Source organism: Silene latifolia, chromosome 7, assembly GCF_048544455.1.
Source record: "Silene latifolia isolate original U9 population chromosome 7, ASM4854445v1, whole genome shotgun sequence".
Lineage (NCBI taxonomy): Eukaryota > Viridiplantae > Streptophyta > Magnoliopsida > Caryophyllales > Caryophyllaceae > Silene > Silene latifolia.
The window spans coordinates 90,256,568-90,268,830 of NC_133532.1; the positions used below are offsets into that span (position 1 = coordinate 90,256,568).

A 12,263-nucleotide genomic window follows, 5' to 3' on the forward strand; every position below is an offset into this window, starting at 1 on the left:
GAGCAGACTGGAAGCTTGGACGCTCGGATTGTGGAGCATCTGGACGAGCGTCCCGATAGGTGAGACGCTCGGATCCTAGTCCAGCGTGCCATTTCTTCTTTTCTTCTTTTCTTCTTCCAACAATCGTCCGGGAATTTGTCGGAGATGCAAGGATCTTCTTCATCATTGCCCATCTACTACATTATGTACAAAGGCCTTCTAGTCTTGTCTTCTCTTTGATGCTTGGTCATTAGATTCGATCAATTTAGCTCTATTTTGCCATGAAAATGCAAGGTTTGCACTCCTCTCCTACCAAGGAAACAAAACCTCAAAGAATATGCAAAACAAAGGACTAAAGATAGTAAATGACCCAAATATGCACTAAAAAGCATAGGAACGAGGCTAATTCGGGGACTAAATATGCTCAAATATTGATCACATCAAATATCCCCAAACCGAACCTTTGCTCGTCCCGAGTAAAGAGGTGACAAAAACTAGGACCCTTATTTAAACTAACCTATTCATATAGCCGATATGAGACAATTAGCGGGTCTCACTCCGCCCCTTCAACTCACAACAAGACAACCATAAGGTAGGATGCCTTCTTGCAAGGCAAGGTGGGTCTTGCCAAAATGGCGACACATCCAATCATTAAAGCACACAAAATCAAGTAATTGATGCATCTACAAAATGAATAGCCACTTTCCTCATCTAAGTGGCGGAAATTATCTAAAGAGGAAGCAATCTAAGGGTACACACTCCTTCATAGATATGGTTTCTTCAAACTACTAAGCCTAGAAGGATACCGATAAATCACCTCCAAGTTGTGTCAAGCTAGGGTACCTTTGTCCTCAATCGTTAAATGCTTTTGTCTAGAATAGACTCCCTATGGTGTTAGAAACACTAGAGGATCGCATAATTCCCCTTCTTGCCTAGACAAGAAGAAGGGTCGTCCCCTCTCTACCATGCACAAAAATGGATACGATGGATAAAGGGACCAATAGTATTTGAGTTTCATTTGGGAGTTTGCTTTGTTATTGTTTTTCCCCCCAATTTCTTGTGGTATTTGACATTTGAGAACACTTTCTTTTTGCCATTTCTTTTGATGTTTGGCATTTCAATACTTGACAACTTTCAACTTTTTGCATTTTCTTTTGAACATTTTCAAAGTCACCCCATTTGTAGGGAGGGTGCATATATTTGAAGCATAGGAGTCTATTTTTGCTCCTCTTTTATATTGATGCAATTTTGCAAACTTTTTGACTTTTTATTTCATTTCTTGAACTCAAATTTTTGAACAATTTTTGTGCCCATTCCCTTTGATGACAAAATTATGGCAGAATATGGATGATGGTTGCATGGTTTCAAGGGTCACCTTGGAATAAACGTTAGCCAAGGAGTTATCACACCACAAGGTACTCTTGACTAGGCCTTAATCCATGGGTCAAAGGATACTAGCATGACACATCCTAGGGTGTTTTACAAGTATTCTAACAAGCAACGTCTTAAGAAGAAAAAGCATCTACTAGGGCCTATGTACACTTGTCAAGTTTCCCAAATAGACGGTTTCGCAAAATTTTCTAACCATGCAAACTAAATGCCATGATGCAACTAACATTTATACATCCTAATGCATATGCTTCTACCAACTAATATGCTAAATAATCTAAATGCAATCCTAAATTCACATTGTTTATACCGCATCAATCAAAATAAAGCCACATAGTCATTAACATAAAGAGGAAAAAGGAGATTGGAAATATCATACCATGCGGTCTTCAATATCCTCATGTCTCGGATGTGGCGTAGTCAATCAATGTGAACAAGGATGAACAAACACAATATATACAAACAATATATACAAGACTACACTATAAAAGAAATGAACTTGTTTTGGGATTTTCAATTTTACAATTTTTTTGGATTTTTCGAATTTTTTGATTTTTTTGGTTTTTTTTTTTTGGATTTTGAATAAAAGTTAAGTTAGAATTTCCCATCCCCACACTAGTATGGGCATTGTCCTCAATGGCCAATACGATAGGAAATTATGCAATGAATATGCATGATTTCTAAACTAAATGCAAACTACACTAAACTACACTACATGATGCATGTGTTTTTGTTATGGCGGAGAGCATAATTTAAATTAGCTCGCAAAGCATATGCATGGACTTCCCCAAACCAAAATAGACATTACTTCTAATGTCATGAATTTCGGGGGAGTTCATGAATATGGAATGCAATGCATGAAACTAAAGATTGTCATTTTGGATTTTACAAGTCGGGAACAATAATAATGAACACCTTAATGAAGCTAAGGTGTTAGTCCTCCAATGTTGCTAGGACTCCACAAAATGATCAAGATAAAATAAAGACAAGAGAAGTAGACAAACCATAAGGGAGGTGTAAGAATGTAGGAGCCTCCAAAGTTTGCTAATCCTCACCCATCGTATCATCATTATCATCGTCTTCCTCTCTTGAGGCATCATCAACCTCCATAGATGTGGAATCATGTCCACTCTCACTTTCACTTGCTTGTTCTTCGTCACTTTCCTCTTCCTCTTCTTGGACTTCTTTTTCTTGAACCTCTTCTTCTTCTCCTTCTTGGTCACCACCCTCTTCAACAACCATTTCCTCTCCACCCGGTCTACCACCACTAGAAATGCTAGGAAAGAATACTTCCCTATCCGCCCAACTAGGCAAAGGACAAGACGAATCAAGAAGTCCTTGCCTAGCTAGATGTAGGAGGGGCGGATATTGGGCCTTGTAAGCATCCACTCTATCATTGTAAGCTTGCTTATGCATTTCCCTCATGAGTAGAGTCAAGTAATCATTTCCCACTTCGACATCTTTGGGTTTGAACTCGTGGTATTCAAATGGGTAAGGTGGGGTGATAATGGAGGAGGAGGGCTCGGCAATTTCGCCCCTTTGTTGTTGAATGATATACTTGGTCTCTTCGGAGAGTGGGAGAAGGTAGTTTGATCGGTGAACATTCAATCGGCAAATTTCGGAAGGCAAGGTTAAGGATCTAGGTTCATTTGTTAACCACCCATATTTGTTGTCAAGAGTGTCGTGCTTGACCCACTTAAACTTGTGAATCATGGTGTCCATATCAATAAGATGGCCTCCTTTAACCGGCACATAAGTGTTATTTTTGTTGAAATTCCGGTTGAAATGCTTAGCCAAATGGGTAATTAGTCCTCCATTGACAATAAAGGCGGTGCCTTCTTTGCCACAATCGACATTAAGCCATCGTTCAACCAAAAGTCTTAGAGCATTGTATGGCTTGGTAAATTCCCTCCCAATGTTCAAGGCCGACTCAAGAAGAATACAATCGAGTTTGGTAAGATGATTTGTACCATTTCTTGCTATCAAAGTATTCTCAATGACCTTATGCCATACTCTAATGCCCGGATGGTGGACTAAGAGAGCACGACAATCATGAAAGCGTATGAATTTCTTTCCAGAAATTGTCATCCAAAGAGGAGCGGGGTCATACTTGATTGGAATCTTTGTATATTTCGGGTTATCACTAAGGCCTAATATCTTACCCAATTCGCCATAAGTTATGCGTCTATCAACATTTTTAAGACGAAACTCGATGTTGGTTCGAGTCTCCACCCTTGTGACTTTCAAAGAACTTAAAAATTCCAAGGTGAGGGAGGGGTATGTCAATTCTTTCATTGTAAACAAGTTACCCAATCTCATAGACTCAAAGAAGGTTTTGGTTTGTTCAAGAACACCCAACTTTGACAATGTATCTTCACAAATAAACTTAGTAGGCATGATGGTTTTCTTAGCAAAGTAAATGAATTTCTCCCTATGGGAGTCGGAAGTGAAAATTACCACCGGATAATTGGATAATTGTTCAATGACCGGAGTTGTTGATGTTGTAGCTTCCATAGGGGGATCTTGTTGTTGAACCTCCAACCTTGCATTGTGGATTACCAAAGCCTTTGACAATTGTTTTGCTTGAAGAGCTAGTTGCCTTTTGGAAAGTGTCTTCTTTTGGGGTGCCTTGTTGCCTCCTTTAGTTCTTGCCATTCTCCTTTGCTTGATTACACCAATGAAAGATTGAAATCTTCAATTTTTAGTGATACCCAAATCGATTTAGGATGAAAGAATGTTGCTTTGTATCTTGAAAATCGACTCAAAGGTTTGAAGATTTTGGTGTTTGAATCACTTGTTGCTGCAAAAGGAGTGATTAATTTTTGTTGTGAGGAAGTTTGGATTTGATTTGGTTGAGTTCGGTTGAGGAAATTTGTTTTTGTTGATGGAGAGGATGAGGGTTTTGGGGTTTTTGGGTTTTGGGTAGTGTTTGTATGTTGAAGAAATGAGAATGAATGGGAGAAGAGGGTTTTAAAAAGACCCATTACATTTGAAACTGCAGGGGAAGACGAGCGGACCAGGTGTCGGGACGCTCGGATTCTTCAAAATTTGGCTCAGGAAAAGACGCCATAGGACGAGCGGATTCCTGGAAAGACGAGCGAATTTTTCGTGGTGAGACGAGCGTCTTTCTGGGTGGACGCTCAGATTCCTTTACAGTGAAGAATCCCAAAATTTTGCGGCAAAAAGACGAGCGTCTTTCTTGAAGGACGACCGTCCAGAATGAGACGAGCGGTTTCTCAGCTGAGACGCTCGGATTCACAGTCAGACCAGATTTTTGATTTCTGCAGCTCTACCAGACGAGCGTCTGGTAACTTGGAAGCTTGGGTTTCTTCAGGATGAGCGGATTATCCATTTGGCCGCTCAGATTCTTCCTTGACTACACGGATTCAGGTCCATCCGTGGGTACTTCGTAACCCGTGTCATTTTCATTCTTCAATTCTCGTGTTCTTCATTGTAGGGGCACGACAAAGGCATGAATAGCCTAGGCAATTGCTATCCCCACACTAAGGTAAAGCACTACACATCAATAAAATCATAAGTCCCACCCTCACTTCTCTCAAAATGATGAATATCTTGATCAAGGCACAAAAATATAAATCCTAAAGTGACAAAAATGCAATGTAATAATTGAAATGCAAGTTAGGGAGTTAGAATATTTACAAATGGTGGTTTAGGGAGGACTCCACCAAACTCTCATTCCAATGTGAGATGTCAAGGGGGCATGTTCAAGGTGTTGTTGATGTTACTCAACACCTTGAAGAAGTAGTCGAAACCTTGCTCATTATCATGATAAAGGTCCTCAATAGATCTCTGCACTTGTTGTTCTCCATGATGGTCTTGGGTCATAGCATTACCAATATAGGGATTGAATATCCCTTCGAACTCATCATCCCAAAGACTGCATACTTCGTCTACTTGATCACTAAAAATTTCTTGAGTTGATGGAGACAACTCTCCTTCTTTCTTGTCTTGGCCAATGGGGCCATCTTCTTCACTTGTCATGGGTGAGCTTTTCAAGCTCTCATTGTTGCTATTTCCTTGTTCTTTTGATGGAGCATCATCCACTTTCTTTTTCCATTGAAATTCCAACTTCTTCCTATCATCCTTCCGGCTATAGTGATCAACCATAAAACATGGCTCTGCAATCGGGAGCTCTCATGGTCTTGTCAAGATTGAAAGTAATGGTTTCATCTCCCACTTCAAGGGTGAGCTCTCCATGCTTCACATCGATCACCGCTCCCGCGGTGTGCAAGAAAGGTCTTCCTAAGATAATAGGAATGTTGGAGTCTTCTTCCATGTCAACAATAACGAAATCCACCGGGATGAAGAATTTTCCAATTCTCACGGGAACATATTACCATACCCCTAAAGGTGTCTTAGTTGATCTATCCGCTATTTGAAGCGTGATGTTGGTACATTTAAGTTCTCCCGTTCCTAGCCTCTTGCTAACCGAATATGGCATGACACTAACACTTGCCCCAAGGTCACATAAAGCTTTGTTTATTGTAGTGTCACCAATAGTGCACGGAATGGAGAAACTTCCCGGATCCTTGAGTTTTGGAGGTGAACTCCCTTGAGGGATGGCACTAATCACCTTATTGAAGGCAATAGTCTCAAGCTTCCGGATTGATTTCTTCTTTGTAAGGATGTCCTTCATGTACTTTGCATAGGCCGGAACGTGATTGATCAATTCCGTGAAAGGAATCGAGACTTCTAAATTCTTCACAATCTCCATAAATTTTCCAAGTTGGTCATCAAACTTAGGCTTAGCTTGATGACTCGGGAATGGAAGTCTAATCACAATGGGCTCCTTCTCTTTGGCCTTTTCTTCACTTTTCTTTGAAACTTCTTGATTTGTGGGTTCATCTTCCTTAGAGTTTTGCACAACTCTTTCTTTGTCACTAGCTTCCACAACTTCATCCTCAACTTGCTTCTTTGGTCCTTCATATCTTGTACCACTCCTCAAGTGGATGGCACTAACCGATTCATGTCTTGGGGGATTACTTTTAGGTGGTAATTACCCCTTTTGTCTTTGAGAGCTTGAAGATGCTAGTTGGGTCATTTGAGTTTCCAACATTTTTGTGTGGGCTAGGATGTTGTTGATGGTGATGTCTTTTGCTTGGCTATCTTTTTGCATTTGAGTGAAAAATTCTTGTTGATTCTTTTGCATTTGGAGGACCGCTTTTTGAACATCAAAACCTTCGTCATTTTGTTGATTGTATGGAGTTTGATTTTGATAACCTTGGTTTTGGTTGTAAGAGGGTCTTTGATTTTGGTTTCTCATGGGAGGTGGGGTGTATATTGGTTGAGGGTTTTGAACATTTTGGCTTTTGTATGAGAGATTTGGGTGGAATTTGGTGTTTTCATTGTAATAGTTGGAATAAGGGGTACCACTTTTGTATGCTTGAAAGGCATTCACTCGCTCATTTGTTCCCCTACATTCACTTTGGTCATGTCCCAAAGTTCCATAATTCTCACATATCCCACTTGGGATTGATGAAGATGCCACCATGGCATTAACATGTTGCTTTGGTGATTTTGAGGCTTCTTCAAGCTTAGTCATAGCCTTCTCAAACTTCAAGTTGACGGTATCAATATGAGCACTAAGTTGAGCACCCAATTGAGTGATAGAGTCCACTTCATGCTTTCCTCCTCTAGTAGCCTTGCGAGGTCTACTATATTGTGAATTATGGACCGCCATTTCCTCAATCTTGTTCCAAGTTTGATTATCGTCAACTTCGGTGAACATACCATTTGATCCCATGTTGAGAATGCTTCGGGAGTCTTCATAAAGTCCATTCCAAAATTGTTGTACCAAGAACCACTCGCTAAGTCCATGATGAGGACATGAGCGACAAGTTCCTTTGAATCGCTCCCAAGCTTCATACAAAGATTCTTCGTCCCTTTGCTTAAAACTCGTAAGTTGTGCTCTTAGCATGTTAGTCTTTTCCGGAGGGTAGAATTTTTGTAGAAAGCTAGAGCCAACTTCTTCCAAGAGTCAATTCCAAGAGTAGCCTTATCAAGGCTCTTCAACCATTGTTTCGCGGTACCAATTAGAGAAAAAGGAAATAAGACCCATCGAATTTGGTCTTGAGTCACTCCGGTTTGTGAAATCGCATCACAATAGTCACAAAAAGTCTCCATGTGAGAATGAGGGTCTTCACTAGGCATCCCCCCAAATTGGCTTCTTTCGACTAATTGGATAAATGCGGATTTGGCAAAGAAATTTCCGGTTAAGTGCTGTGGTGTGGGAGTTCCAATGGGTAGGTTCTCCTCGGTTGGTACGGAATGTGATGAAAACTTAGGCATTGTGGGTTGATTTTGTGTTGGGTTCTCCTCACCTTCTCTTGCAAAAGGGTTGATGAACTCAAGAGTATTCGGTTGAATATCTACAACCTCACCAATACCTCTCAAAGTGTTTCTAGCAAGTCTTCTATTGGTTGTCAAAGTCCTTTCAATTTCGTGATCAATGGGTAACAAGTTACCTTGTGATCTTCTAGACATGCAAAATATCAAACAACTCGAAAACAATTAGAACAAACCTTGAGGAGTTTTACTTCCCCAAGGCAAAGAAAGATACAACTAATAACAATCAAAGAAAATCAAATCAAGTTAACATCGTCCCCGGCAACGGCGCCATTTTAATGAAGAGTGTCGTTGGGGCTCTCAATCAAACACATTTATAATTCTCAACAAACAACTAGTTAGTTGTAAGTCGAGGTCGATCCATGGGACGGTGTGCTTTGGGTTCTAAGTCTATCTATCTCAATTTATGCTAGTGTCACAATTGTTGGGGTTTGTAGTTGTGTTCTAAACTAATGTAAGCAATAAAGTAAAACAAGCAATAAAAGGAAGGATGTAAACAAATGATTAAAAGTGCTAGGATGTCATGGGTTCATAGGGGAATGATGGGAGTTGATCATACAAACATGTTCTCAATTATAGGCAAACAATTATTGTTGTGATGGGATCGAGTTAGTGTATATCTTACAATCCCTAAGAAGGTTTGGGTCCTGAAGCCGAATCGATTAGATTGTACAACACCTAAAAGTCGATTTAATCCTCCCTATTCAACATTATGCATGGTCTAATGAGACTCGAGTTGGTTTATATCTTACAAGTCTCATTGAAGAGATAGGTGATGGGTGAAAATGCAAGGATTCATAGGCTTAGCATTTCATCAAACATAACATGTGCATAGGTTGACGTCACAACAAGCAAGCAATTTAATTATGGAACATATTAGATTAAGCATGAATCAATCCCCATGTTGGTTTCCCTTAATTACCCATTAATCCTAGCTAAAGAAACTACTCACTCATGATCAAGTTTAACATGTTAATAAGGTTGTCAATCATACTAACAAAGCCAAACATGATGAACAAGTAAGAAAGATTAACATTAATTAAAGCAAGAGTAAAAGAGATTATACCTATGAAGATGATTCCAAATAATAAAGCAAAGAATAAAAGAAGTACTTGATGATTGATGGAAGGTTGTCAATCTCCCAATAAACCAAAATAATCTTCAATTACCCAAAATAAAACATGAGCAATAGAGAAATTAAGGAAATGAGATTTGTATTAAGACTTGATTAGAAGTTGATTACAAGATTAAAGGGAGATTAGAATAATATAAACTACACTAAAGATTGATAAGAAGAACATGATAATCTAATTAGACTAATGGGGTATTTATAGTGGGGATTAGGTGCACAAATTAGGGTTACTAAGGGCTTAAATGACGATTAGGTCCTTGAGGAATCACTCCTCTCAAGAAAAGATGCGGGTCTCCTTTTAGCTAGTCTTTCAAAAATATGCGCATCTCGAATAGAGAAAGAAGAGGACGTGTTGTACTGGAGGACAATCCGAGCATCCAAAAGGTCGGGACGAGCGGATTGTGTAGGCGGTGGACGAGCGGCCTAGCAGCTTGGACGCTCAAATTGTGGAGCTTCTGGACGAGCGTCCCGATAGGTGAGACGCTCGGATCCTAGTCCAGCGTGCCATTTCTTCTTTTCTTCTTTTCTTCTTCTAACAATCCTCCGGGATTTTGTCGGAGATGCAAGGATATTCTTCATCATTGCCCATCTACTACATTATGTATAAAGGCCTTCTAGTCTTGTCTTCTCTTTGATGCTTGGTCATTAGATTCGATCAATTTAGCTCTATTTTGCCATGAAAATGCAAGGTTTGCACTCCTCTCCTACCAAGGAAACAAAACCTCAAAGAATATGCAAAACAAAGGACTAAAGATAGTAAATGACCCAAATATGCACTAAAAAGCATAGGAACGAGGCTAATTCGGGGACTAAATATGCTCAAATATTGATCACATCACATGTCTCACTCATGAGTAGTTTCCGTCAAGCTTAAAGGTCCTCTCACGCATCTCAAGGTTCATTTGTCAGTCTCTAAATATCCGTGTACTACACTCACTCTCCCCAATGAAGAAGCATCCATTTCTCCCATTATCACAACCCCATCGTGGCCACTCCCCCCACACCTTCGACCACCACCGACGGCTTACAGGCCTTTCCCTCGCCTTCGTCAACCCGCCTCGTTGACCCCATGGTCACCCAAGAATTCCTCAAATAACCCGAAAACCAAACTCAAAAAAATTGAAATAAATATAAGTAAAAAACATTGATCAATCGATAATTTGCGATTAGCGAATTAAATACACATTTATAGATAAATTATTTGTCATAAGGAGAAATTTGATTCATTTGAAACATTGTACGGGAATTTGGGAGAAATTTGATTCATTTAAAACATTATGGGGGAACTTGGGAGGCATTAATTTAAATCGTTTTTTTGTTAGGGGTATGTAAATGGAAAATGTTGGCCAAAGAGTAATGCGCTAAGTAAAAATCGTACTACAAAATTTAACTATGTAGAAGAATTTGTAACTATGAACATACTTACGCCCTGTTCTTGTGGGCTAATTCCAGCTAAACTGAACTTAATTGAGTGAACTGAAATGAGTTGAAGTGAGCTGCATGTAGTTGAACTGAATTGAAATTTATGAGATGAATAGAGCTGAAATAAGTTGAGCTGAGCTGATTTAAAGTGAGCTGTAATTAAGCCGAAAGGGACATGACCTTATACATTTTGAAAGACTACCTATAAGAGCAACAAAATTTTATATTTAAAGAAAGATATTGACTTATAAACTAAATAATCAAGCCACCAATCAAAAGACAACACAAAAATAGAAAAAAACTATCACATGGCATGTATGGCACACAACAACCAATAAAATTATTTTAGTTTTCCATAAGACAGTTTTAATATAAGACCGGTTAAATTATACTGCTATAAATCTCACACGAATGCGCAGTTCTTTAGATGAAGATAATAAAGAATTTAACATGCGGCCATTGGCATTTAACTCCACTTGAATTTTTATTATAAAACTTTATATTAATAATATTTTGTATAAGAGGTAGAAAAGAGAAGGTTCAACACTTTTACTCCGATAAGATTGCCAGTTTATTGTTAATATTAAAAAATCATTGTTATTATATCATTATATATTTATATCCACTAAAGGCGTAAATGCGTAATATAAATGTTAAGTAATGCCCTTGATAATAGAATCGGAGAAGATTTGTGGTTAATAAATATACTTAGAATTGAGATACGATAAGAATCACCAAACTAATGAGAACCGTGAGAACTCCACCTTATAAAATTTTATTTTTTAAAAATAACGACATATTTGGATTCGGCATAGAATTTTATCGTTAGATAACAAATTTCTTGGCCGAACAATTATAGGTTATTGACGGAAATAGAGACGGAACACATTTTATTAATTTTTATGCACCTAGTAATCATTTTCATGTATCTATCTATTTTCATGCACCTAGTACTCGTTTTCAAGCATCTACGGCCCACCTATTTCACGCACTTAGTATTGTTTTTTCGTGTATCTAACAGTTTATAAGTACCTGGTACTCATTTTCTGTAATACCCGGCCCTTGTGGGAACCGTACATAGACCTTGGGACGCGTGAGAGGACCTTTAGACCGATAAGAGATCACTCGGGAGGGAAGAATAGCCTTACACTAGACCTGGACTAGACCGAGTGGTGTTGCAGTGGATCGAGTGGGTCTACTCGGTCGAGTGAAGGGTACACTCGGCCGAGTGAGTCCACTCGACCGAGTGGACTCGGCACTCGGTCGAGTGACGTTGTTTTCAAAATACAGGATTTAACCCCTTTCTCCCCTAACCCTAAAATAATTTCCCACCTTCCTCCTTATCTCTCCAAACCCTCTCCCTTCTCTCTAAACCCTCACAAACACTTTATACTTGGGATTCAAGCTTGGATTAGAAGATCTACCACCTTCCTCTTCATCTCCTTCACCTAGTAAGTAAAGATCTCCCCTTTTCTAGTCTTTTAAACCCTAACTTTTGGGGGAATTCATCATGGATAATTAATTAGTGATTAGTATGTGTATTTGGGGTAATTAAGGGGTAATAATAAGGGGCTTTGTAGTATATATTACTATAGAATGTGTTGTGATAGTGATCATGTGATTTGTATAGGATGAGACGGTTCCTTGAGACGGTTTCGGTCTTGGATTCGAGTAGCTTGAGGAGATTGCTAAAAGGTAGGTTAATCCTACTCGGTTTCAATAACGTGATGTTGTTATGTTGATGTTGTAGTTAGTCTTGCATAATTAGGGTATTTGCATTATAACATGTTTAGTGGTAATCACATCATTAAGAGGATGATTATGATATGTTGGTTGTGGTTCATGTATTGGTCATTATCATATATGTTGGAGGATTTGTTGTTGTTGTTGTTGTTGTTGTTGTTGTTGTTGTTGTTGTTGTTGTTGTTGTTGTTGTTGTTTTGGAGACGTAAGACAGTTGGGAGACCGTCTTACG

The 12,263-nt window shown here is 39.0% G+C and overlaps 1 non-coding gene across 1 annotated transcript; it reads left to right on the plus strand.

The window, feature by feature from the left end:
• Positions 1 to 7,199: 7,199 nt before the first annotated feature.
• On the plus strand, positions 7,200 to 7,306 carry LOC141593792 (small nucleolar RNA R71). Its single transcript, XR_012521856.1, has one exon. It is a non-coding gene; the product is annotated as a small nucleolar RNA R71 (small nucleolar RNA).
• Positions 7,307 to 12,263: the final 4,957 nt, after the last annotated feature.